Source organism: Eucyclogobius newberryi, unplaced genomic scaffold, assembly GCF_026437365.1.
Source record: "Eucyclogobius newberryi isolate DKJ021-1_F unplaced genomic scaffold, fEucNew1.0.hap1 SCAF_5, whole genome shotgun sequence".
NCBI classification, from domain to species: Eukaryota; Metazoa; Chordata; class Actinopteri; order Gobiiformes; family Gobiidae; genus Eucyclogobius; species Eucyclogobius newberryi.
In genome coordinates, this window is record NW_027316167.1 from 4,219,404 (window position 1) to 4,245,248 (window position 25,845).

Consider the following 25,845-nt stretch of genomic DNA (forward strand, 5'->3'; position numbering starts at 1 on the left):
AGGGCGGCGGCAGACGGAGACGAGGCAGTACGGTATCAGCGGCTTCTGTTTGCACGGGCTCAGTATCTGAGCTGTTTAAGGGACAGGGGTGTGTGCAGTGCAGGGCTGGGCCGGAAATGTGCCCAATGTGACACCGCTTATAACACAATTTATTGACGGGCAAACCTTCCAACGCAGCGGGACGACATCTGCTCCAATAATGACAATATAAACAACATCCACTCCAAGAAAACTGTAAAATACAAACAGCTTTACCAACATTAATCTGGCAGATTGCAGAATTAGTACCAAAATAGTACAAGACATGGGTCCAAACCAGAACTAAACTAGGGCTAAACCAGTGCAGGACTAAACCAAAATCCCATACGCCCCCAAAAGACATTGTACTAGCCTATTTAATATATAATACAGGATTACTAACATGTTGAAAAAGTGTCAGGTTGATTTTACCGGTGCGGCTAAGTCACGTTGCCGTTACTGCTGCGACATAAAGCCGTCTGCTGCTCTTTACCTTGAAATCGTTCATCTGAAACATGAAGTCTGGGAAACATGGCGTCTCCTGAGGATGGATATTCAGACTTCGCAGACTTCACAGCACACGGAGCACACGGTCCCAGTGCATTTGTTACGTGCACGTCCAGCTTTCCCACTCGGCTCCTATTTTCTGCCTCAGCTTCATCTTGTCATTTGATAGAACAACAGTTTCGTATTGACCAAAGCTGCGTCGCTCGATAGACGTGGGAGTGCTGCAAAGCTACAGTTTCTTTACAAATATATATTAATACTTTGCGCTGAAGTATTGTAATTATTGGAAGATGGACTGTGAGCCGGACTGGACTTTTTGAGTAGGCCTGATGTTACTTTGGGCTTTTGAGTCACCTGCTGGTCTCCATGGAGATTGCCAGATTTGTGAAACATTACAAATCGTCTCATTCGTATATATATTGAACATTTAGTCAAAATAGTAATTATAATGACAGGCCTAATGTATTGGATGGGAGTAACATGTCAGTATTAAATTTAAGAATGATTTTTTAATTATTAGATCACTGTGTATTTTATGGTAAGAAGAGTATGAAATAACCCCCTTGGGAGTGAGAAATGGCAGGATTCAAACAATTAAAAAGCAAATTATGTTTTAATCAAAATACACTTAAATTAAATGTGTCTGTTAATCTAAAATGTCTCATTATTGTTAATTTATGCCATGTCTATAGCTGTAGGGATTTACTGAAACATAATTATGGGTATGAAGGGCCTGAACATGAGTTACTCTGAGTACACTGGAGAATGTTTTAGAGCCTGAAGAAGACAAAGGATGAACATAAGCCCGTGGCAACAGTGTGCTGTGTTTATCTGCGTATTATCTCTCCTATGTTCATTAACATGCATTGTCCCGGGTAATGAAACCCGGCACACGATGTGACCCGGATTAGACCGCCACTATTCACTTCAGTCCCATTGTTACTCACCGACTGGAGTCACCGAGATGAGTTCCATCAGGAGTGGAGTTCCATCAGGAGTGGAGTTCCATCAGGAGTCGCGTTCCATCAGGAGTGGAGTTCCATCAGGAGTCGAGTTCAATCACGAGTCGCGTTCCATCAGGAGTGGAGTTCCATCAGGAGTGGAGTTCCATCACGAGTCGAGTTCCATCACGAGTGGAGTTCCATCGCGAGTGGAGTTCCATCGCGAGTGGAGTTCCATCGCGAGTCGAGTTCCATCGCGAGTCGAGTTCCATGGCGAGTCGAGTTCCATCAGGAGTCGAGTTCCATCAGGAATCGAGTTCCATCAGGAGTGGAGTTCCATCAGGAGTCGAGATCCATCACGAGTCGAGTTCCATCAGGAGTGGAGTTCCATCAGGAGTCGAGTTCCATCAGGAGTGGAGTTCCATCAGGAGTGGAGTTCCATCAGGAATCGAGTTCCATCAGGAGTGGAGTTCCATCAGGAGTCGAGATCCATCACGAGTCGAGTTCCATCAGGAGTGGAGTTCCATCAGGAGTCGAGTTCCATCAGGAGTGGAGTTCCATCAGGAGTCGAGATCCATCACGAGTCGAGTTCCATCAGGAGTGGAGTTCCATCAGGAGTCGAGTTCCATCAGGAGTGGAGTTCCATCAGGAGTGGAGTTCCATCAGGAGTGGAGTTCCATCAGGAGTGGAGTTCCATCAGGAGTCGAGATCCATCACGAGTCGAGTTCCATCAGGAGTGGAGTTCCATCAGGAGTCGAGTTCCATCAGGAGTGGAGTTCCATCAGGAGTGGAGTTCCATCACGAGTCGAGTTCCATCACGAGTGGAGTTCCATCGCGAGTGGAGTTCCATCGCGAGTGGAGTTCCATCGCGAGTCGAGTTCCATCGCGAGTCGAGTTCCATGGCGAGTCGAGTTCCATCAGGAGTCGAGTTCCATCAGGAATCGAGTTCCATCAGGAGTGGAGTTCCATCAGGAGTCGAGATCCATCACGAGTCGAGTTCCATCAGGAGTGGAGTTCCATCAGGAGTCGAGTTCCATCAGGAGTGGAGTTCCATCAGGAGTGGAGTTCCATCAGGAATCGAGTTCCATCAGGAGTGGAGTTCCATCAAGAGTCGAGATCCATCACGAGTCGAGTTCCATCAGGAGTGGAGTTCCATCAGGAGTCGAGTTCCATCAGGAGTGGAGTTCCATCAGGAGTCGAGATCCATCACGAGTCGAGTTCCATCAGGAGTGGAGTTCCATCAGGAGTCGAGTTCCATCAGGAGTGGAGTTCCATCAGGAGTGGAGTTCCATCAGGAGTGGAGTTCCATCAGGAGTGGAGTTCCATCAGGAGTGGAGTTCCATCAGGAGTCGAGATCCATCACGAGTCGAGTTTCATCAGGAGTCGAGTTCCATCAGGAGTCGAGATCCATCAGGAGTCGAGATCCATCACGAGTCGAGTTCCATCAGGAGTGGAGTTCCATCAGGAGTGGAGTTCCATCAGGAGATGGAGATCCATCACGAGTCGAGTTCCATCAGGAGTGGAGTTCCATCAGGAGTGGAGTTCCATCAGGAGTGGAGTTCCATCAGGAATCGAGTTCCATCAGGAGTGGAGTTCCATCAGGAGTCGAGATCCATCACGAGTCGAGTTCCATCAGGAGTGGAGTTCCATCAGGAGTGGAGTTCCATCAGGAGTGGAGTTCCATCAGGAGTGGAGTTCCATCAGGAATCGAGTTCCATCAGGAGTGGAGTTCCATCAGGAGTCGAGATCCATCACGAGTCGAGTTCCATCAGGAGTGGAGTTCCATCAGGAGTGGAGTTCCATCAGGAGTCGAGATCCATCACGAGTCGAGTTCCATCAGGAGTCGAGTTCCATCAGGAGTCGAGATCCATCGCGAGTCGAGTTCCATCAGGAGTCGAGTTCCATCAGGAGTCGAGATCCATCGCGAGTCGAGTTCCATCAGGAGTCGAGTTTCATCACTAGTCTCACGTGGAGCAGAGATTCTGATTCCTAGAGCAGAATGTTTCAATCTTTTGAGTCATGTCACGTTTTGGTCGTTCGAGCGGTTCGTGTGTGCGTGCGGGTCATGTGAGCGGGTCGTGCGTGCAGGTCATGTGAGCAGGTCGTGCGTGCGGGTCATGTGAGCGGATCGTGCGTGCAGGTCATGTGAGCGGGTCGTGCGTGCGGGTCATGTGAGCGGGTCGTGCGTGCAGGTCATGTGAGCGGGTCGTGCGTGCAGGTCATGTGAGCGGGTCGTGCGTGCTGGTCATGTGAGCGGGTCGTGCGTGCGGGTCATGTGAGCGGGTCGTGCGTGCGGGTCATGTGAGCGGGTCGTGCGTGCGGGTCATGTGAGCGGGTCGTGCGTGCGGGTCATGTCGTGCGTGCAGGTCATGTGAGCGGGTCGTGCGTGCAGGTCATGTGAGCGGGTCGTGCGTGCAGGTCATGTGAGTGGGTTGTGCGTGCAGGTCATGTGAGCGGGTCGTGCGTGCGGGTCATGTGAGCGGGTCGTGCGTGCGGGTCATGTCAGCGGGTCGTGAGTGTAGGTTATGTGAGCGGGTTGTGCGTGCAGGTCATGTGAGCGGGTCGTTCGAGCGGTTCGTGTGTGCGTGCAGGTCATGTGAGCGGTTCGTGTGTGCGTGCAGGTCATGTGAGCGGGTCGTTCGAGCGGTTCGTGTGTGCGTGCAGGTCATGTGAGCGGTTCGTGTGTGCGTGCAGGTCATGTGAGCGGTTCGTTCGAGCGGTTCGTGTGTGCGTGCAGGTCATGTGAGCGGTTCGTGTGTGCGTGCAGGTCATGTGAGCGGTTCGTGTGTGCGTGCAGGTCATGTGAACCCACAGGTTAATATTGACATACACATCAGAATACTAATTGTCAGTTATTGTTTTCCTGCAGTTGGTGGTTTTCAGAATGCAGTTATTTTCCTCAAATCAAAGGTATAGAAAGAGCTGTGTATTTATTTATGCAGTTTTGGCTTCGAGCTGCACAAACTGAGAGAGTAAAAATGGAAACACTGCTCTTGTGATGCATTCATGTGCATTTCTTCTCTCTCTAATCAGTGGTAAATAAATGCAAAGTGTGCACCAAACATGAAGCTGCTTTAACCCCATTTTTCACAATATAATCCACTTCAACTTAAAATAAAAGTAGTCCAAGTATACAGAATACAGTACTGTAACAGAAACCTCACCAAAAACCTTTTAATGTAAGTATTTTGTACTCTGTAAATACATTTTAAAAGTATTCCTCCCAACAATGCCTCCCAACCAAGTATAGACTGAATGAATGATGCATGCGATTGTAAAGCCACTTTCCAATATTATTATCATTAATTAATCCAACAGTATTTTCCCTGTGCTGTTTTTTTGTTTCTGCAGCTCATTCCTCCTCAGCCACATTCTGTTCTCTCCAACACAAACACCGGAAGGTCACCGCTGATTGTTTATTCCGTTGAGGTGACTGCGGATGAGATTATCTGTCCATAGAAACCCGCTCCTCTCATAAATCATAAGTCACGCGGCCACGGCTGAGGAAACAAGCGTTTCATTTGGCTTCTCTTGGCTTTGCGGTGATGTGTGCGCAGCGATAGCATCTCCACCACTCCACGCGTGTGACGGGAGCCTTCCATGTTGTCACAGATTACATGCTCCGGTGTTTACGTGCGGCCCCGGCTTTGAACCAAATGACATGTATGCTTTGTTTGGGAATCCTCCAATACCGCCGTATGTAACCCTGTCATGCCGGCTTTGCATCAGAAATGCACACGAAACGGGCAAAGAGGCATGTTTTACACGGTCGAGTGGGTTTGTGTCAGAAGCTAATGCGAGACCTTCATGTCGCTGAATTTCAATTTCTGCAGAAAGGAGAACAAGAAGGTTGTATTCAAAGACGTTGGATGAAAGTAGGGTTATGTGTCGGTAGATGAAGTGTGTCATTTAAGGAACACGCGAGTCATGTTTCAAATGGCACTGTCTCAGAGCTCTTTGGCACGGTGAGGTTCATGGCGTTCTTCCAGGCTCTGTATCGTTGGCCAAGGTTCTGCTACGTAAGCAACCAACACCCAAACGGAACAAAAGTGCTTGACAAATAAAGTCTAAATCGTACCTGTATAGTATGCTTTTTAATCATAAAGTCAATCCCAGCAATGAACAAAAATATGTTTAGTCATTCCAATTTTGTGTGGCTTTGAGACCTGGCTAAATCAAAAGGAAACATGCTTTTCCAGCATTTATTTCATTTCTCAACATATTTTACCATCTCTCTACAAAATGCATTGGGTTTCTCGTTATGCACTGGAAAAGTATTTTTGATCTTAAAGTGCAGTGGGTCGATAAACAGATTTAGCAAAACTAAGCTGCGCGTTAGCATCAGCCGTTTTCCTGTCAGCTCAAATCACCTGAAATACAGCGGTTTAACACAAGATCAATGTATCAGTTTATGATAAATTATTCCAACCACGTCCACGTCTTTGAAAAAGAACATAAGTCTGTGGAGATAAATTATTATCTTCTGTTTCGATCTGCTTCTTACCCTCTAGTTTTATCTGTGTTGAATCTGTGTTTTCTCATCAGTCATCTCCCTCTGTGTGTGGCTCCTCTTTAAGCAGACGGGAAGCTCGCCACATTGGAAACTGAACCGCATTGGAAGCTAGGCCGCATTAAAAGCTAGGCCGCATTAAAAGCTAGACCGCATTAAAAGCTCGCCGCATTGGAAACTAGGCCGTATTGGAAGCTACGCCGCATTGGAAGCTACGCCGCATTGGAAGCTGCCGCATTGGAAGCTACGCCGCATTGGAAGCTACGCCGCATTGGAAGCTGCCGCATTGGAAGCTACGCCGCATTGGAAGCTGCCGCATTGGAAGCTACGCCGCATTGGAAGCTGCGCCGCATTGGAAGCTGAACCGCATTGGAAGCTAGACCGCATTGGAAGCTACGCCGCATTGGAAGCCACGCCGCATTGGAAGCTACGCCGCATTGGAAGCCACGCCGCATTGGAAGCTACGCCGCATTGGAAGCTAGACCGCATTGGAAGCTACGCCGCATTGGAAGCCACGCCGCATTGGAAGCTACGCCGCATTGGAAGCCACGCCGCATTGGAAGCTACGCTGCATTGGAAGCTGAACCGCATTGGAAGCTAGACCGCATTGGAAGCTACGCCGCATTGGAAGCCACGCCGCATTGGAAGCTACGCCGCATTGGAAGCTGAACCGCATTGGAAGCTAGACCGCATTGGAAGCTGCCGCATTGGAAGGTACGCTGCATTGGAAGCTGCCGCATTGGAAGCTACGCCGCATTGGAAGCTGCCGCATTGGAAGCTACGCCGCATTGGAAGCTGAACCGCATTGGAAGCTGAACCGCATTGGAAGCTACGCCGCATTGGAAGCTGAACCGCATTGGAAGCTAGACCGCATTGGAAGCTACGCCGCATTGGAAGCCACGCCGCATTGGAAGCTACGCCGCATTGGAAGCTGAACCGCATTGGAAGCTAGACCGCATTGGAAGCTACGCCGCATTGGAAGCCACGCCGCATTGGAAGCTACGCCGCATTGGAAGCTGAACCGCATTGGAAGCTAGACCGCATTGGAAGCTACGCCGCATTGGAAGCTGAACCGCATTGGAAGCTAGACCGCATTGGAAGCTACGCCGCATTGGAAGCCACGCCGCATTGGAAGCTACGCCGCATTGGAAGCTGAACCGCATTGGAAGCTAGACCGCATTGGAAGCTGCCGCATTGGAAGCTACGCTGCATTGGAAGCTACGCCGCATTGGAAGCTACGCCGCATTGGAAGCTACGCCGCATTGGAAGCCACGCCGCATTGGAAGCTACGCCGCATTGGAAGCTGAACCGCATTGGAAGCTAGACCGCATTGGAAGCTACGCCGCATTGGAAGCTGAACCGCATTGGAAGCTAGACCGCATTGGAAGCTACGCCGCATTGGAAGCCACGCCGCATTGGAAGCTACGCCGCATTGGAAGCTGAACCGCATTGGAAGCTAGACCGCATTGGAAGCTGCCGCATTGGAAGCTACGCTGCATTGGAAGCTGCCGCATTGGAAGCTACGCCGCATTGGAAGCTGCCGCATTGGAAGCTACGCCGCATTGGAAGCTGAACCGCATTGGAAGCTGAACCGCATTGGAAGCTACGCCGCATTGGAAGCTGAACCGCATTGGAAGCTAGACCGCATTGGAAGCTACGCCGCATTGGAAGCCACGCCGCATTGGAAGCTACGCCGCATTGGAAGCTGAACCGCATTGGAAGCTAGACCGCATTGGAAGCTACGCCGCATTGGAAGCCACGCCGCATTGGAAGCTACGCCGCATTGGAAGCTGAACCGCATTGGAAGCTAGACCGCATTGGAAGCTACGCCGCATTGGAAGCTGAACCGCATTGGAAGCTAGACCGCATTGGAAGCTACGCCGCATTGGAAGCCACGCCGCATTGGAAGCTACGCCGCATTGGAAGCTGAACCGCATTGGAAGCTAGACCGCATTGGAAGCTACGCCGCATTGGAAGCCACGCCGCATTGGAAGCTACGCCGCATTGGAAGCTGAACCGCATTGGAAGCTAGACCGCATTGGAAGCTACGCCGCATTGGAAGCTGAACGGCATTGGAAGCTACGCCGCATTGGAAGCTGAACGGCATTGGAAGCTGAACCGCATTGGAAGCCTGACCACATTCGAAGCTAGGCCGCATTGGAAGCCTGACCGCATTGGAAGTTGGACCACATTGAAGGGTAGACCGCTTTAAAAGCTAGAAGGCATTGGAAGCTAGGCCGCATTAAAAGCTAAGCCGTATTGGAAGCTAGACCACATTGGAATCTAAACCGCACTGGAAGCTCGATGTATATGTCATCCTATATTTTCCTGCATTCAAACCTAGAATGCTCTGAGAATGTTTATTTTCACCTACCCCCTATTCCCGCCAACACTTGTAATTATTCAAACGCAAGAGCTCAAAATAAATCTGCTTTTTGTTCTAAATGCCACTCTAAAGAGGTGAGGCCAGCAGCAGAAAATTAGCTCTGTAGTTCTGAACAGGAAGTCAATGGACCTGCGTCTATTATTAAGTAGTTTTCAGATCAATATTGTATTTCACTGAACTAAAAGGATCTACATGTGGCAGTTTATCACTACGAATTAGTAAATAAAGCTGATAACTTCTTTAAGGAGCCTTAGGTTTTAGGTGGTGACAGGAGTGTTGTTAGCAGACATGAAGTTAGCAGATTTGGCACGTCAATTTCATTAGAGCTCAACGGGTTGTATATAATTGGACATCTTCACACACTGGCTAGGAACATAACACCTTCTTTAGCACACATGAAAACACCATCTGACAATGCCTCCCCAGTTGTCTGCCGGGTTTGAGTGTTGTGTGGACGAGGTGAAGCCAGATTGTTAAATTTGGGGCTCCTGTGGGTCTTAAAAACTTAAACTTACACTTAAAGTGTCACCATTTTGTCCCCAGAGGGTTCCTATGCAGTACACAGACATCATAAGCTTATTTTTTAAAGAAACTACATGCACTATAGCCTTACATGAACTTACCCAACTTCTTCTTCTTCGATCTTGTTTCAGATAGATAAAACGCAATTAGTTAATACATCTTTTCCAATCACATTTGTTGAACATTTACCATTTAATTAGCACAAACCATATACTGATGACAGGATAAAGCTTCGGGGACCCCCTGAAGCTTTCCACGTCACCGGATTTGGAACCACTGCTGTAGAGAGAAGTGTAACCCAAAAATGTACCCACGCCCACGAGTTTGGACAATAGGCAGTGATAGAAGCTTCAAGTATCTCATCAACTCACACATGCACCAACATTTATAATCAAGAGCCACAGGAACAACTCTGTGCTGGTGCGGAAATGAACCCATGTCAAAACCGAAGGCCCTTTGTAGTACTTTGTCATTGTATTATATCGTAACTAGGTGTTTCCACTAAACGAGGAGCTTTAAGGCATCGGCATGAAGACTATATCACCTTTTTTCCCCCTCGTTGAGTGAATGTGATGGTGTTGAGAGTTGAGAACACCAGCAGAGGCCGATGGGCATGAGTGTGGACATGGCGAACAAATGTGGACTTCAGAAACAAGGAGGAGCACTTCACCATCAGACGTCAGAGGTGGGAGCAAGAGTTTTGAGCTCTCAAGATGGAAACAGACTTGACGACTGATATTTAATATATTTAAGATTCAAGACAAATTTTATCCCAGTTTGGCATTTATTCATTTTATTTAATAATGTGTCTCCCTGATTGTAAATTGTGACATCGCACTAGGAAATTCCATAAACGTTACTTAGCAACCATCAACAAAGCAACTGTCAAAATTAGAAAATCATTCAAATCACCGAATGCAATTTAACCATCGTAAAATGACACGAAAAAGCTCAAAGTATATTTTCGATGGATAAAAAAATAGACGGAGCAAAGTGAATCATCATGTCACCGTAGTAACTGCAGTTGGACTCAGTCTCTCAGGGGTCACTGTGCATTGAACCTCTTAAACCGGCTGCATACGGTCACCATTAAAACACGTACAGGAGGCGGATCAAGCACCGGCAGCAGCTCGTGTGCAGTGCATTAATATTGATCAGGGTTCAGACTGCAGTAACATCACATTAGGGACGAGCGTACTCTGCTGCTCTGCTTTATCAAATATACACGAGCGGAACATGAGCCAGAAGTGCCCTCACATCGTCTCATTCTTTTAAACACAAATATGAACGTGACACAAACTGAACCATTCCAGATCAACCAGGAACAACAGACAAAGGCGCATTGTATCGACTGTTGGCGACTGGTTTTTACTCTACAGTTTAAATTGTATTCTACTACTGGAATTTCTGTTGTTTCTCATCCCAGTCTAAGTCAAATGATTGAAACTATAAAAATGATTTATGATTTCTCCATCTATTCCACTCTTCTATCCTATTTATATCCCAATCGGCCGTTTGATGAGTGGAATGACTCAATCTCAAGATTTTATACGGCAAGAAAGATATTCTCATGTCAAATTCAAAACTCTACACTTATCAAAAGAAAAAGGAGCTGATCAGAACATACAAACTAAACAAAGATGTTACAACATTAAACTAGTAAAGCTTTATGACCAAAGGTTTTGTACCAAATAGAACTGACCTGAGACTCAAGGTCTGGATTACAAAAGATCTAGAGCTTTGATAGTTTGAAATAATCCTTTGTCTTGGAGAAACCGTACTTTTATAGGATTATCTTATCTTATCATATCTTATCTTATCTAATTTACAGTTATTATAACCAATACAATGAACAAATGACCAATACAACCCTCTGACAGAAATACTAAAGGTTAATAAATCAGAACTTTCAGTTGGAATAATATCTAAACTATACAAAGTATGAAAAAATTCGGCAGCAATTCTACCAATTACAGTAAGTGTAAATGGGAAAGAGAGGGTCACTTTATTTTTACTGATGGAGAATGAAAAAAAAAAAGTGTTTTGTTGGAACAGTGTGACGTTTTTTTTTTTCATTACACTATTATATATGTCAAACTACCAATTATTCACAAGGAAAAAACAACTGCTGGAGAAACTGTGGCAGCAGGAGGCAAACCACTACTATGATCTTTGGGACCGGCCTGTTGCTCAGAGGTACTGGACTGATCACCATCCCACTGAGGGGTGGATCTGAGCTCGTTCATAGATTTAATTGATGTCCCAATTTTCAGCAAACCAAAATATATGAAACAGATTACTACTTTTGATGCATTAATTGTTCACAAATCTGTCTGAAATACTTTTTTAAACGAGTACTACAATCATTTTACTCTAATAGATTTTTCTCATGTCATACTTTACTTTTGTAATTTTTGGGTGGATACATCGCTAGAGTGGAAGGAGAATTTTACCAGGGGGCGGAGCATTGTTCAGATGGTTGTCGCGGTGATGGGCTTTTCAGCTGACAAATCAAATCTTTCTGCTCGTTGCCAAAACAGTTTTCCAAAAATGTCCATCAACTGGATCCATTGTCGGCTCTTTTTCCCCCAGTTACATTGTTTTAGAATAAACAGGATTCTAGTCTCGACGATACTGCATCTTTCTCCAAAACAAAGTGTGCGATACAGTGTATGTTCCCTCGTCCCGGTTAATAGTGTTCACTTATCTCCATGGTTACAAAGAGTAACTTCGAATGCCCTTCTGTCATAAACATTGAGATCCATTCATTCCTACTTAAATGTGTTAAATATTGTTTCATTTTGGAACTAATCCCTGAAAGTCAAATTGTATTCAAAAACATACAAAAAATAAGAGCTATTAATTTGGTATTATTGAATGTATGAAGTGTGCAGTGGATTGTGGGTCGGTACAATCCTTTATGTTCAGGAGTGGTTCATGTTAGAAAATATTCCAAACTTTGACATCTGGAGACAGTTTTAGAAATCAAGATATTTCCACTTCCATCCAAAAGTACATTTCTTTTTTAAAGGATTTTTGCGTTTATTGGACGAGACAGATGAGAGCGAAAGGGGATAAGAGAGAAGGAAGGACAATTCAATTCAAATCTGACAAATCTTCATTTTCAGATGGAAGTCGAAAGGTATTCATTTTCTCGTGTCCAGATGACTAACTTTGCAATTGAGCTCATAATATAAATGCTAGCTGCTAAAAAACATTTCCCTCTGATTGAAAAGGACTTTCTAAACCTGTTTTTACCAATCGTTGGAGCATTTGACAGCCTTGAATTTTCATCAGGATTAATAACTCTATTAATCCTGATGAAAATTCAAAATATAACCGTTATAATGATGCAAAAGCTTTCTTCAGGTGTTGCTAACTGTGAAAACAGAAAGAGAGATCCGGACGGTTGATCGAGTGGATTATGGCTGTGTCAAGTGAAGGAGGGTTGTACCGTTTGTGCGATGATGGTCGGCAGGTTGAGATGTGTGTGAAGAGCGTTGTCTGTCAAATGTTTAGTGCGGTCATTAGTTGAATGTGGGGTGCTCCATACATCTATAATATCTAACAGGAGCTTCGTTGGTGGAGTGTTTGTTCTCTGATCCGAAAGTTCAGCAGTTCAAATCCTGCTTCCGGCATAAACATCATTGGTCGAGCGGTGATATGAACGTATCCACAGATTGGCATTTGGATCCCGGCTCCCACAGCATCAAAACTGTCTCGTCTTGAAGAGCGAAGAGCGGTTGTCCAGAGGGTGAAATCTCAGAGAGAGTCAGACAACAACTCGTTCCATCTTGGCGAGTAAATATTCAAACTTTCGCACCAGAAGCAGGCGTTTACATCCCTTTCGTCGTGTTTGCCGTGGCAACGCCGACGTATTGTCTCGGGCTGGTTACATCCAATTCCAAACTTCGCATTCGTTCATTATTTTGAGCCTTGATTAATTGTGTTTACCAGAACCAGAGCCATACATTATCATCAGGCTCAGTCGGGGCTTCATTAAAATGTTTGTCGTGGGTTGGAGCACATCAACACATAATAACAACATTGATGAAACGCTATGAGAAATTCCATCAGTTGCAACAATGAAACTTGTTAGTTGGCGTCCAATCTAGCGCCGCAGCTAACATGTGGAGTATTAGCAAAGCCTTATAATTATGGCTGGCAGGATGGAGAGCACGGTTATTGATTGGCATAATTGCTCGGGCCTGACAGTTCTCTCCAGACTCACTCCGACTCTCTCGACAGTCGCCATTAGGGAAAATTAATATTTCTACACAAAGCGAAAATAAAAAGGTTGCAATTACTTCCCCGTTGGGCCCACTCAGGCTGCGATTCAAGCCGTCCCATTTGTGTTAATGTCATAAAAACTCAGCAGTCGAGGTCTTTATCAAAAAGGTGCTTGTACCTGATTTTGTATTTATAGTTTTACAGGAAAATGTGAAAAATAGAACTAGTTAATTTTTGCAGCAGTCTAAATGTATTCCTCACTTTCCTCATGTTTTCTGAGCATCCTAATTAGCATTTTTCACAACTTTCAGGGGTCGTCACAGTCAACAAAGCATGCTAACAACCCACGCTCTGGATGCAGAAAGCACTCAGCGGTTTCATTTTGACACCAAGAGCATGAAAAGCATCAAAAACAATCCACCGATCTTTTTCGCTTAATGTAATTCCCTCTGCAGCCAGTAGATGGAGTCAAAAGTAATGGGATTCCTGGCATGGGAATGACATTAAGTAATTTAGTTTTTTCGCAAATTCTTCCTTTTTTGGTTCTAAACATGACATGCAAAAGTAAAAGGCACTCAAGAGCAACTATTAAAGGCCGATAGCAATATAAATAGTACAGAATATTTGTACTTAAAAGCTCAAAAACTTGATTTAGCTTGATATTATAGTAAAGTTCCCACAAGACCATTCTATAATTACATATGGCCCACAATATGATTAATATCTCCATTAAACACGTATAGGGTAATAATTTCATGGACTGACTTGTTGCATTACAGTGTGATAATTAAGTATTTATCAGGAAAATGGACGATCAAATTAAAGCATATCTATCAAATGAACAGCGTCCTTTGAGACATGCACTAGACCACATCATACGCATCATTTGGTCTGAGCGGCGAGACAAAACACGCTGCGTGCAAAAGGACCAGAGTGGCGGCAGATGCGTCGCCGCGGGATTCATGGCATGTATACATTAGCACAGGAGCTAGCGCCTCAGCTCCAAGTGTCCTATAAAAAGACATCGCACCCAGCACGTGTTAGCGACTTCTCCCTCTCTATACTCGACCCTACCGCACCCGCAACGTTTGTGTTGGTAAATGATGGTCTACAGAGTCTATCTTTGAATGCATGACCGACGATTGAGGTGTAACAAATCTGGGGAAGCGCGTACGAAGTGGTTTTCCTTCTGAATGTAACAGTGCAGCGCGATCGCAGTAGGAGCAGACGAGAAGATGCTCCAAACCACTGCACCAGGAGAGAAAGAGAAACAGGCAGGAAAATACACTCCCTCCACCCCGGACTAATGTGTGCTTTTAGTCAAGTTAAAGTGCAAGTAAGAACTAGCTCTTCAATGTGTTTATTTACTCTGTGGACAACGACACAGCTCCTTCAAACACTTAACGTGAACGAGCAGAAAATCAGACGGGAACAAACTCAGTAACGCAGACTCAGATTTCAAATACAAAGACTGAGGATCAGATATAAATTCAGCGCTTGAGTGTTTCTCTAGAGTAGTCAACAATCCAGCACAGATTGAATGAACGGAGGAGCATGTGTAGGTGACTCTGGGATGATCAGGAGTGAGAGGCAGCTGTGGAGAGCAAGGAAACAAGAGAGGAAGCAAAAGAAAGGACCGGATCGGGCTGAAAATATGGAACTGGACTGAGGACAAAAGGCAGAACTGTGACACGTCGATTCGTTGGCGATTATAGCTGCAAAGTTTTAGGGCTAATGCTAAATGAGTGGATCCACGTGAACATGTCTCAGCCCTGGAACGATTGTTCGTCCTTTGAGTTAGTGTTCCAACCACCGAGCCGCTGTTTCCCCAAATGTTTCTGCCTTTCTTCGTGAAAAACAGCCCCATGTTTCCACGACCGTGTGAATCTCAGGGTCCCTCACGATTCAATACATATGTGACAATCGACATATTGCTCGTGACTTTCTGTGATCTATTGAACCCAATACATTTGAACAGTTGCATTTATTTTATGCGCCACTTGTCCAAACGTGTAATGAAATACAAATCCCTTTGTAATCATCACAAAATAATTCTGTAAAATATACCAAAATACTCACAATATCAATACGGCGTCATTAAATCCATCATCACGATATATTAATAGGTCAAGCGTTTTGCTCATTTTAGCGCCAACCGTAACCACAATTCCATCAGATTATAATCCTACCCATAACCAACAGTAGGGGGCATTGAACTGAAACCGGTTCTGAAGCGATCGCTGAAGATCTGCCCCCCTAATGTTGGAATTAAAACGACCTTCTACAAAAATTTTAAGTGATAAACTACGCTATCGTTGCAGCTTTCAGACGCTCGCCGTAGTCAACACGTCATTAACAAGGTCCAATTTGGCGTTCTATCACCGCTGATTAATTAATTAATTAATTAATTATTGCTTAATTAAGCCTCGGCTGTAAATATATATATATATATATATATATATATATATATATATATATATATATATATATATATATATAATGTATGTAATGGAGCACGTGTTTGTCAGTGTGTCTGGTGGTTTGGCTCCGGTGTCAGCTCAGAGAAGGAGCGGTGACGCCACATGACGCCCGTGAGAAGATTGTAGCGCGCCATCCCCCTCCTCCCGAGCCACGATACCACCTCCTGATCCTCTTATCCTCCCCATTCCCCCGCGAGCTTATCGACGTGTGGCAGACCCCGGATTGTGTCAGGGGCAAGGTCATGGAGCGAACCACAACTGCACAACCCGGCGGTCTGAAGATGGCGACCGCTTAAGAGAGAGTTCACCCTTGGATTGCACGTTACAAAGAGCAGAAGTTACGGTGTGATATTCTTTAGTGTCACGCTGGTATTGCTGTAACTGCAGTACTTCCCGGGTGTGTGTACATGAAGCACCGTTCTATTAAAACGACTCTGGCAACAACCTATTCCTGCTGAGACCTGGTTCAGCCCGTGTTTGGACCAGAATGAGTCCTGTTAGAACCCAATTTGGATCTGGTGGTGTTCGTAAAGCCATATCTTTTGTTCGGTGGTGCTTGATGTAAAAAGTTCTAGAACCTTCACCAACTAATTCAGATCATTTTAGTATTCCAACACCTTGATGCATAGTGAACTGGCTTTTTAGCTGGTTTAACTACTTCAATATGCTTCTGCTGGGGTGTTTTATACATAAAAAACATGTTTGACGTACTTACCAATTCTTATGCATTATTAAAGGAGACGCTACAGGCAAAACTAACCCTTTTTGAGTTGTTTTGGTCAGTTTGCCCTTTCATCGCATATGATTTCATTTAATCAACTTGCATGGTTTATTTACAATTTCTTGATGCAAGTTTCTACATTTGGAATCATGCAGATCAGCACCATTTGATGATATCATTCTGAGCCTGACTGAAGTTCTAATTCCAAAAACTAATGCCAATGGAATCATTTTACACCAAAGTTCAGCCGGCCGAGTCAGATGCAAGTGAAATATTTGTTTAAATGCCGAGAGGTTTTGTGTGTTGGACGGTTTTCTGCCTCGACTCTGGAGTCTCTGGTGTCCCTGGAGTCCCTGGTGTCTCTGGTGTCCCTGGAGTCTCTGGTGTCTCTGGTTTCCCTGGTGTTTCTGGTGTCTCTGGTGTCCCTGGAGTCCCTGGTGTCTCTGGTGTCCCTGGAGTCTCTGGTGTCTCTGGTGTCCCTGGAGTCTCTGGTGTCTCTGGTGTCCCTGGAGTCTCTGGTGTCTCTGGTGTCCCTGGTGTTTCTGGTGTCTCTGGTGTCCCTGGAGTCTCTGGTGTCCCTGGTGTTCCTGGTGTCTCTGGTGTTTCTGGTGTCTCTGGTGTCCCTGGTGTCCCTGGTGTCTCTGGTGTCTCTGGTGTCTCTGGTGTCCCTGGTGTTTCTGGTGTCCCTGGTGTCTCTGGTGTCTCTGGAGTCTCTGGTGTCCCTGGTGTCCCTGGTGTCTCTGGTGTCCCTGGTGTTCCTGGTGTCTCTGGTGTCACTGGTGTCTCTGGTGTTTCTGGTGTTCCTGGTGTCTCTGGTGTCCCAGGTGTTCCTGGTGTCTCTGGTGTCTCTGGTGTCCCTGGAGTCTCTGGTGTCCCTGGTGTTCCTGGTGTCCCTGGTGTCTCTGGTGTTTCTGGTGTCTCTGGTGTCCCTGGTGTCCCTGGTGTCTCTGGTGTCTCTGGTGTCTCTGGTGTCCCTGGTGTTTCTGGTGTCCCTGGTGTCTCTGGTGTCTCTGGTGTCTCTGGAGTCTCTGGAGTCTCTGGTGTCCCTGGTGTCCCTGGTGTCTCTGGTGTCCCTGGTGTTCCTGGTGTCTCTGGTGTCCCTGGTGTCTCTGGTGTCTCTGGTGTCCCTGGTGTCTCTGTTGTCTCTGGTGTCCCTGGTGTCTCTGGTGTCTCTGGAGTCACTGGTGCCCCTGGTGTCCCTGGTGTCTCTGGTGTCCCTGGTGTTCCTGGTGTCTCTGGTGTCTCTGTTGTCTCTGGTGTCCCTGGTGTTCCTGGTGTCTCTGGTGTCTCTGGTGTCTCTGGTGTCCCTGGTGTCCCTGGTGTCTCTGTTGTCTCTGGTGTCCCTGGTGTATCTGGTGTCCCTGGTGTTCCTGGTGTCCCTGGTGTCTCTGGTGTCTCTGGTGTCCCTGGTGTCTCTGGTGTTTCTGGTGTTCCTGGTGTCCCTGGTGTCTCTGGTGTCCCTGGTGTTCCTGGTGTCCCTGGTGTTCCTGGTGTCTCTGGTGTCCCTGGTGTCTCTGGTGTCCCTGGTGTTTCTGGTGTCTCTGGTGTCCCTGGTGTCTCTGGTGTCTCTGGTGTCCCTGGTGTTTCAGGTGTCTCTGGTGTCCCTGGTGTTTCTGGTGTCTCTGGTGTCCCTGGTGTCCCTGGTGTTTTTGGTGTCTCTGGTGTCCCTGGTGTCCCTGGTGTTTCTGGTGTCTCTGGTGTCCCTGGTGTTTCTGGTGTCTCTGGTGTCCCTGGTGTCTCTGGTGTTTATGGTGTCTCTGGTGTCCCTGGTGTTTCTGGTGTCTCTGGTGTCCCTGGTGTCTCTGGTGTTTCTGGTGTCTCTGGTGTCCCTGGTGTCTCTGGTGTTTCTGGTGTCCCTGGTGTTTCTGGGGTCTCTGGTGTCTCTGGTGTCCCTGGTGTCTCTGGTGTTTATGGTGTCTCTGGTGTCCCTGGTGTTTCTGGTGTCTCTGGTGTCTCTGGTGTCTCTGGTGTCCCTGGTGTCTCTGGTGTCTCTGGTGTCCCTGGTGTCTCTGGTGTCTCTGGTGTTTCTGGTGTCTCTGGTGTCTCTGGTGTCCCTGGTGTCCCTGGTGTTTCTGGTGTCTCTGGTGTCTCTGGTGTCCCTGGTGTCTCTGGTGTCTCTGGTGTTTCTGGTGTCCCTGGTGTCTCTGGTGTCTCTGGTGTCCCTGGTGTTTCAGGTGTCTCTGGTGTCCCTGGTGTTTCTGGTGTCTCTGGTGTCCCTGGTGTTTCTGGTGTCTCTGGTGTCCCTGGTGTCCCTGGTGTTTCTGGTGTCTCTGGTGTCCCTGGTGTTTCTGGTGTCTCTGGTGTCCCTGGTGTCTCTGGTGTTTATGGTGTCTCTGGTGTCCCTGGTGTCTCTGGTGTTTCTGGTGTCTCTGGTGTCCCTGGTGTTTCTGGTGTCTCTGGTGTCCCTGGTGTCTCTGCTGTCCCTGGTGTCTCTGGTGTTTATGGTGTCTCTGGTGTCCCTGGTGTCCCTGGTGTCTCTGGTGTCCCTGGTGTCTCTGGTGTTTATGGTGTCTCTGGTGTCCCTGGTGTTTTTGGTGTCTCTGGTGTCCCTGGTGTCCCTGGTGTTTCTGGTGTCTCTGGTGTCCCTGGTGTTTCTGGTGTCTCTGGTGTCCCTGGTGTCTCTGGTGTTTATGGTGTCTCTGGTGTCCCTGGTGTTTCTGGTGTCTCTGGTGTCCCTGGTGTCTCTGGTGTTTCTGGTGTATCTGGTGTCCCTGGTGTTTCTGGTGTCTCTGGTGTCCCTGGTGTCTCTGGTGTTTCTGGTGTCTCTGGTGTCCCTGGTGTCTCTGGTGTCTCTGGTGTCCCTGGTGTTTCTGGTGTTTCTGGTGTCCCTGGTGTTTCTGGTGTCTCTGGTGTCTCTGGTGTCTCTGGTGTCTCTGGTGTCCCAGGTGTTCCTGGTGTCTCTGGTGTTCCTGGTGTCCCTGGTGTTTCTGGTGTCTCTGGTGTCTCTGGTGTCCCTGGTGTCTCTGGTGTCCCTGGTGTTTCTGGTGTCTCTGGTGTCTCTGGTGTCCCTGGTGTCCCTGGTGTCTCTGGTGTTTCTGGTGTCTCTGGTGTCTCTGGTGTCCCTGGTGTTTCTGGTGTCTCTGGTGTCTCTGGTGTCCCTGGTGTTTCTGGTGTCTCTGGTGTCTCTGGTGTTTCTGGTGTCTCTGGTGTCCCTGGTGTTTCTGGTGTCTCTGGTGTCTCTGGTGTCCCTGGTGTTTCTGGTGTCTCTGGTGTCTCTGGTGTCCCTGGTGTTTCTGGTGTCTCTGGTGTCTCTGGTGTTTCTGGTGTCTCTGGTGTCCCTGGTGTTTCTGGTGTCTCTGGTGTCTCTGGTGTCCCTGGTGTTTCTGGTGTCTCTGGTGTCCCTGGTGTTTCTGGTGTCTCTGGTGTCTCTGGTGTTTCTGGTGTCTCTGGTGTCCCTGGTGTTTCTGGTGTCTCTGGTGTCTCTGGTGTCCCTGGTGTTTCTGGTGTCTCTGGTGTCCCTGGTGTTACTGGTGTCTCTGGTGTCCCTGGTGTCTCTGGTGTTTCTGGTGTCTCTGGTGTCTCTGGTGTCCCTGGTGTCTCTGGTGTCCCTGGTGTTTCTGGTGTCTCTGGTGTCCCTGGTGTTTCTGGTGTCTCTGGTGTCCCTGGTGTCCCTGGTGTTTTTGGTGTCTCTGGTGTCCCTGGTGTCCCTGGTGTTTCTGGTGTCTCTGGTGTCCCTGGTGTTTCTGGTGTCCCTGGTGTCTCTGGTGTTTATGGTGTCTCTGGTGTCCCTGGTGTTTCTGGTGTCTCTGGTGTCCCTGGTGTCTCTGGTGTTTCTGGTGTCCCTGGTGTCTCTGGTGTTTCTGGTGTCTCTGGTGTTTCTGGTGTCTCTGGTGTCTCTGGTGTCCCTGGTGTCTCTGGTGTTTATGGTGTCTCTGGTGTCCCTGGTGTTTCTGGTGTCTCTGGTGTCTCTGGTGTCTCTGGTGTCTCTGGTGTCCCTGGTGTCTCTGGTGTCTCTGGTGTCCCTGGTGTCTCTGGTGTCTCTGGTGTTTCTGGTGTCTCTGGTGTCTCTGGTGTCCCTGGTGTCCCTGGTGTTTCTGGTGTCTCTGGTGTCCCTGGTGTCTCTGGTGTCTCTGGTGTTTCTGGTGTCCCTGGTGTCTCTGGTGTCTCTGGTGTCCCTGGTGTTTCAGGTGTCTCTGGTGTCCCTGGTGTTTCTGGTGTCTCTGGTGTCCCTGGTGTCCCTGGTGTTTCTGGTGTCTCTGGTGTCCCTGGTGTCCCTGGTGTTTCTGGTGTCTCTGGTGTCCCTGGTGTTTCTGGTGTCTCTGGTGTCCCTGGTGTCTCTGGTGTTTATGGTGTCTCTGGTGTCCCTGGTGTCTCTGGTGTTTCTGGTGTCTCTGGTGTCCCTGGTGTTTCTGGTGTCTCTGGTGTCCCTGGTGTCTCTGGTGTCCCTGGTGTCTCTGGTGTTTATGGTGTCTCTGGTGTCCCTGGTGTTTCTGGTGTCTCTGGTGTCACTGGTGTCTCTGGTGTTTCTGGTGTATCTGGTGTCCCTGGTGTTTCTGGTGTCTCTGATGTCCCTGGTGTCTCTGGTGTTTCTGGTGTCTCTGGTGTCCCTGGTGTCTCTGGTGTCTCTGGTGTCCCTGGTGTTTCTGGTGTTTCTGGTGTCCCTGGTGTTTCTGGTGTCTCTGGTGTCTCTGGTGTCTCTGGTGTCTCTGGTGTCCCAGGTGTTCCTGGTGTCTCTGGTGTCTCTGGTGTTTCTGGTGTCCCTGGTGTCTCTGGAGTCTCTGGTGCCCCTGGTGTCCCTGGTGTCTCTGGTGTTCCTGGTGTCCCTGGTGTTTCTGGTGTCTCTGGTGTCTCTGGTGTCCCTGGTGTCTCTGGTGTCCCTGGTGTTTCTGGTGTCTCTGGTGTCTCTGGTGTCCCTGGTGTCTCTGGTGTTTCTGGTGTCTCTGGTGTCTCTGGTGTCCCTGGTGTTTCTGGTGTCTCTGGTGTCTCTGGTGTCCCTGGTGTTTTAGTGTCTCTGGTGTCTCTGGTGTTTCTGGTGTCTCTGGTGTCCCTGGTGTTTCTGGTGTCTCTGGTGTCTCTGGTGTCCCTGGTGTTTCTGGTGTCTCTGGTGTCCCTGGTGTCTCTGGTGTCTCTGGTGTCCCTGGTGTCTCTGGTGTCTCTGGTGTCCCTGGTGTCTCTGGTGTTTCTGGTGTCTCTGGTGTCTCTGGTGTCCCTGGTGTCTCTGGTGTCCCTGGTGTTTCTGGTGTCTCTGGTGTCTCTGGTGTCCCTGGTGTTTCTGGTGTCTCTGGTGTCTCTGGTGTCTCTGGTGTCCCTGGTGTCTCTGGTGTCCCTGGTGTTTCTGGTGTCTCTGGTGTCTCTGGTGTCCCTGGTGTTTCTGGTGTCTCTGGTGTCTCTGGTGTCCCTGGTGTCTCTGGTGTCCCTGGTGTTTCTGGTGTCTCTGGTGTCTCTGGTGTCCCTGGTGTTTCTGGTGTCTCTGGTGTCCCTGGTGTCCCTGGTGTCTCTGGTGTTTCTGGTGTCTCTGGTGTCTCTGGTGTCCCTGGTGTTTCTGGTGTCTCTGGTGTCTCTGGTGTCCCTGGTGTTTCTGGTGTCTCTGGTGTCTCTGGTGTTTCTGGTGTCTCTGGTGTCCCTGGTGTTTCTGGTGTCTCTGGTGTCTCTGGTGTCCCTGGTGTTTCTGGTGTCTCTGGTGTCCCTGGTGTCTCTGGTGTCTCTGGTGTCTCTGGTGTCTCTGGTGTCTCTGGTGTCCCTGGTGTTTCTGGTGTCTCTGGTGTCTCTGGTGTCCCTGGTGTTTCTGGTGTCTCTGGTGTCCCTGGTGTCTCTGGTGTCCCTGGTGTCTCTGGTGTCTCTGGTGTCCCTGGTGTTTCTGGTGTTTCTGGTGTCCCTGGTGTTTCTGGTGTCTCTGGTGTCTCTGGTGTCTCTGGTGTCCCAGGTGTTCCTGGTGTCTCTGGTGTCTCTGGTGTTTCTGGTGTCCCTGGTGTCTCTGGAGTCTCTGGTGCCCCTGGTGTCCCTGGTGTCTCTGGTGTTCCTGGTGTCCCTGGTGTTTCTGGTGTCTCTGGTGTCTCTGGTGTCCCTGGTGTCTCTGGTGTCCCTGGTGTTTCTGGTGTCTCTGGTGTCTCTGGTGTCCCTGGTGTCCCTGGTGTCTCTGGTGTTTCTGGTGTCTCTGGTGTCTCTGGTGTCCCTGGTGTTTCTGGTGTCTCTGGTGTCTCTGGTGTCCCTGGTGTTTCTGGTGTCTCTGGTGTCTCTGGTGTTTCTGGTGTCTCTGGTGTCCCTGGTGTTTCTGGTGTCTCTGGTGTCTCTGGTGTCCCTGGTGTTTCTGGTGTCTCTGGTGTCCCTGGTGTCTCTGGTGTCTCTGGTGTCCCTGGTGTCTCTGGTGTTTCTGGTTTCTCTGGTGTCTCTGGTGTCCCTGGTGTTTCTGGTGTCTCTGGTGTCTCTGGTGTTTCTGGTGTCTCTGGTGTCCCTGGTGTTTCTGGTGTCTCTGGTGTCTCTGGTGTCCCTGGTGTTTCTGGTGTCTCTGGTGTCCCTGGTGTCTCTGGTGTCTCTGGTGTCCCTGGTGTCTCTGGTGTTTCTGGTGTCTCTGGTGTCTCTGGTGTCCCTGGTGTCTCTGGTGTCCCTGGTGTCTCTGGTGTCCCTGGTGTTTCTGGTGTCTCTGGTGTCCCTGGTGTTTCTGGTGTCTCTGGTGTCTCTGGTGTCCCTGGTGTCTCTGGTGTCCCTGGTGTCTCTGGTGTCCCTGGTGTTTCTGGTGTCTCTGGTGTTTCTGGTGTCTCTGGTGTCTCTGGTGTCCCTGGTGTTTCTGGTGTCCCTGGTGTTTCTGGTGTCTCTGGTGTCTCTGGTGTCCCTGGTGTTTCTGGTGTCTCTGGTGTCTCTGGTGTCCCTGGTGTTTCTGGTGTCTCTGGTGTCCCTGGTGTCTCTGGTGTCTCTGGTGTCCCTGGTGTCTCTGGTGTTTCTGGTGTCTCTGGTGTCTCTGGTGTCCCTGGTGTCTCTGGTGTCCCTGGTGTCTCTGGTGTCCCTGGTGTTTCTGGTGTCTCTGGTGTCCCTGGTGTCTCTGGTGTCTCTGCTGGCTCCTGCACTCACACAAACCGCAGCAGCACCAAACAAGCGGTCGCTCGTACGGCCTCGTCCAAACGTTTCGTGGTCCCGCCCGCTCTGCAGGAAACGCTCGCTCGCTCGTCTAGTGATGACCCACGAACACATTGTCATTGTCAGTGCATCATGATCGTTTTAACTGGCACACGAGCCTAAATCTGTGCAAATAATGTGTGTGTCAGTGCGACTAACTGAAACAATACGTCTCACCAGAAAGCGTTTGTCTGCAGTGTTTGTGGTGTTAGATATGAGATATTTGACGCTGTAGAAGTCGAAGAACACGACTGTCATTCTCACTCATTAAGACTAAACAGTGTTAAAACTGCACCGGCTTCACAGACAAACTGAAGCATAGCGTTCCTTTACATGTACATTCAGACAAAGTGAGCGTCCAGCTGAGAGGACTCGGCCGCGCTGCGAGCACTGGCCCCGCAAGCACTGGCCCCGCATGCGGCGCACTCGTATCGATCACGCTTTCATTAGTTCTGCAAAAGCGTTTGACTGCCAGAGCTGCCAGAGATGTGGAGAGTATCTTAAGTGCGATGCAGCAAATATACTTGTCACAATCATCGCTTTGGCGTGTGGCTCGTACAGTGGATACAGGCTCGGGTTAATCACATCAACAGAAGATGCGTGAAGCTCACAGGAAAGTCGGGTGCTTGTTTCGCTGACGGGGCGGGGCCTTTTCATAATAATAATAATAATAACTTTTATTTATATAGCGCTTTTCAGTGACCCAAAGACGCTGAACATAATAAAAAAAGGGGGGGGGTATTTACAGACAGGGGGGACAACACGTACAATACACATTAATATACAGATAAAATGAACAAGACAGAAGAAGTAGAGAGAAAAAGATGGGGATGTAACAGGGGGTAGAAGAGTAGGCAATGGGGTAGAGGAGGCTAGGGGTAGGGGAGGTCATAGGCTTGGGTGAAGAGGTATGTTTTTAGGCGGGATTTGAATGTTGTGAGTGAGGGAGAGTGGCGGACAGTGGCGGACAACGTGCAAACTCATGTGGAGTTTGCACGTTCTGCTTGTGTCGATGCTGTGATTTCACCCTGCCGCGCCCTTCTTCAGTCTGGTACTGACACAATCATTCTGTCTCATTCATTTTAACGAGGAGGCAACATAAACACACTCATTTTGTACTTTAATTTAGTCGTTTTTAAGCTGTGCAGACAAAAAGTGAATTACATTTACCAACAAGTAATAATAGTCAATATCTAATATCCATCTCCATTGTCTAAAGTTGACTGATTAAAAGCACTGTACCTGATTTTTACCGTCTTAAAAAGAGAACTGGTTCATTTTAAACAGTTTCAAGCGATAAAAACGTATTCCTCAATTTATCAACATATTTGTAACATCTTAATTATTCACCTCAGTGGGTTTATAAGAGCTTTTCACAACTGTCAAAAGCCAGAGCAGAGTTTTCCCATCACGGTAAAGCATGTTAACAGCACAAATCCTGCTTCAGTATAGTGATGCTATTATCAGATGCAGACAGCATGCAGCAGTCTCATTTAGACTCCAGAGCTGCTTTTACACTTGCAATAATACTTTTGGTGCAATTTGTGCTGTACGACATTAGATTTGAAATGCAACATTTGGCACAGTTTTCTGTATCAATAAACTACATAAAACAGTGCTAAAGGCGATCATGTTTTCTCTGGTGTCGCTCGTGTGATCGAGCGGTTGTCAGACGCCAACACAGTTCTGCCGTTTGTGCCGTTCAACTTTCCCATTGAATATGCACTGAAGCTAAAGTATGGAACACTGGAATAGTCCAAACAATCTGTGGGATGTGATTTTCCTGGTTAGATAAAGTCCCCAGCAAGTCCTGGGGATTTGCTCGTCCTTCAAAGTAAGAATGGACCTTTTTAATTGTACGGATGACTTTTTGAAATCATTTGGTATCTTACACTTGGCATTTAACATTTTAATAGTTGGTAATGATAATAAATAATGGTAGATTTAAATTGGCTGGTCAGATTGAAGGCTACAGTGTGGATGTGTTAAAGCTGTGATGTGTTATAACAGATTGTTATAGGTGAAAGGAGGAAGATGGTATTTAAGTCTTATCTAAGTAGTTTGTTGCTCTCCAGGTTTTTCTTATTATTCGGATGTAAAGTGGAGCAGAGTGTCCCACAGCTGTCATTCCAAAGTGTCAGAGTCGCTCGTGGCAACAGTGGAAACGTGCTGAGTTGTGATTTGATGAAAACAGTTTATTTTATCACTGACTTCTGCTTGTACAATACACTTTAATTAATAATGTGACGATGTTTACATACAGACCAAACATCTGATAATTATCTGATTGTTAAATAGCTATAATTGCTAACAAGTTCTGTCCTCCGTCCAGTTCCATATTTCAGCTGGATCAGGTCCATCTTTTGCTTCCTCTCCTGTTTCCTTGCTCTCCACAGCTGCCTCTCACTCCTGATCATGATGTTAACTTTTACATCAGATGAGTGTAATCTGATTTATTTCTGATTATTCACACGCCTGTC

At 47.8% G+C, this 25,845-nt stretch overlaps 1 protein-coding gene across 1 annotated transcript in view; it reads left to right on the forward strand.

The window, feature by feature from the left end:
• The window catches only part of lingo1b (leucine rich repeat and Ig domain containing 1b), a 130,221-nt gene that overhangs the window by 101,910 nt on the left and 2,466 nt on the right, over nucleotides 1-25,845 (forward strand). The window lies entirely within an intron of this gene.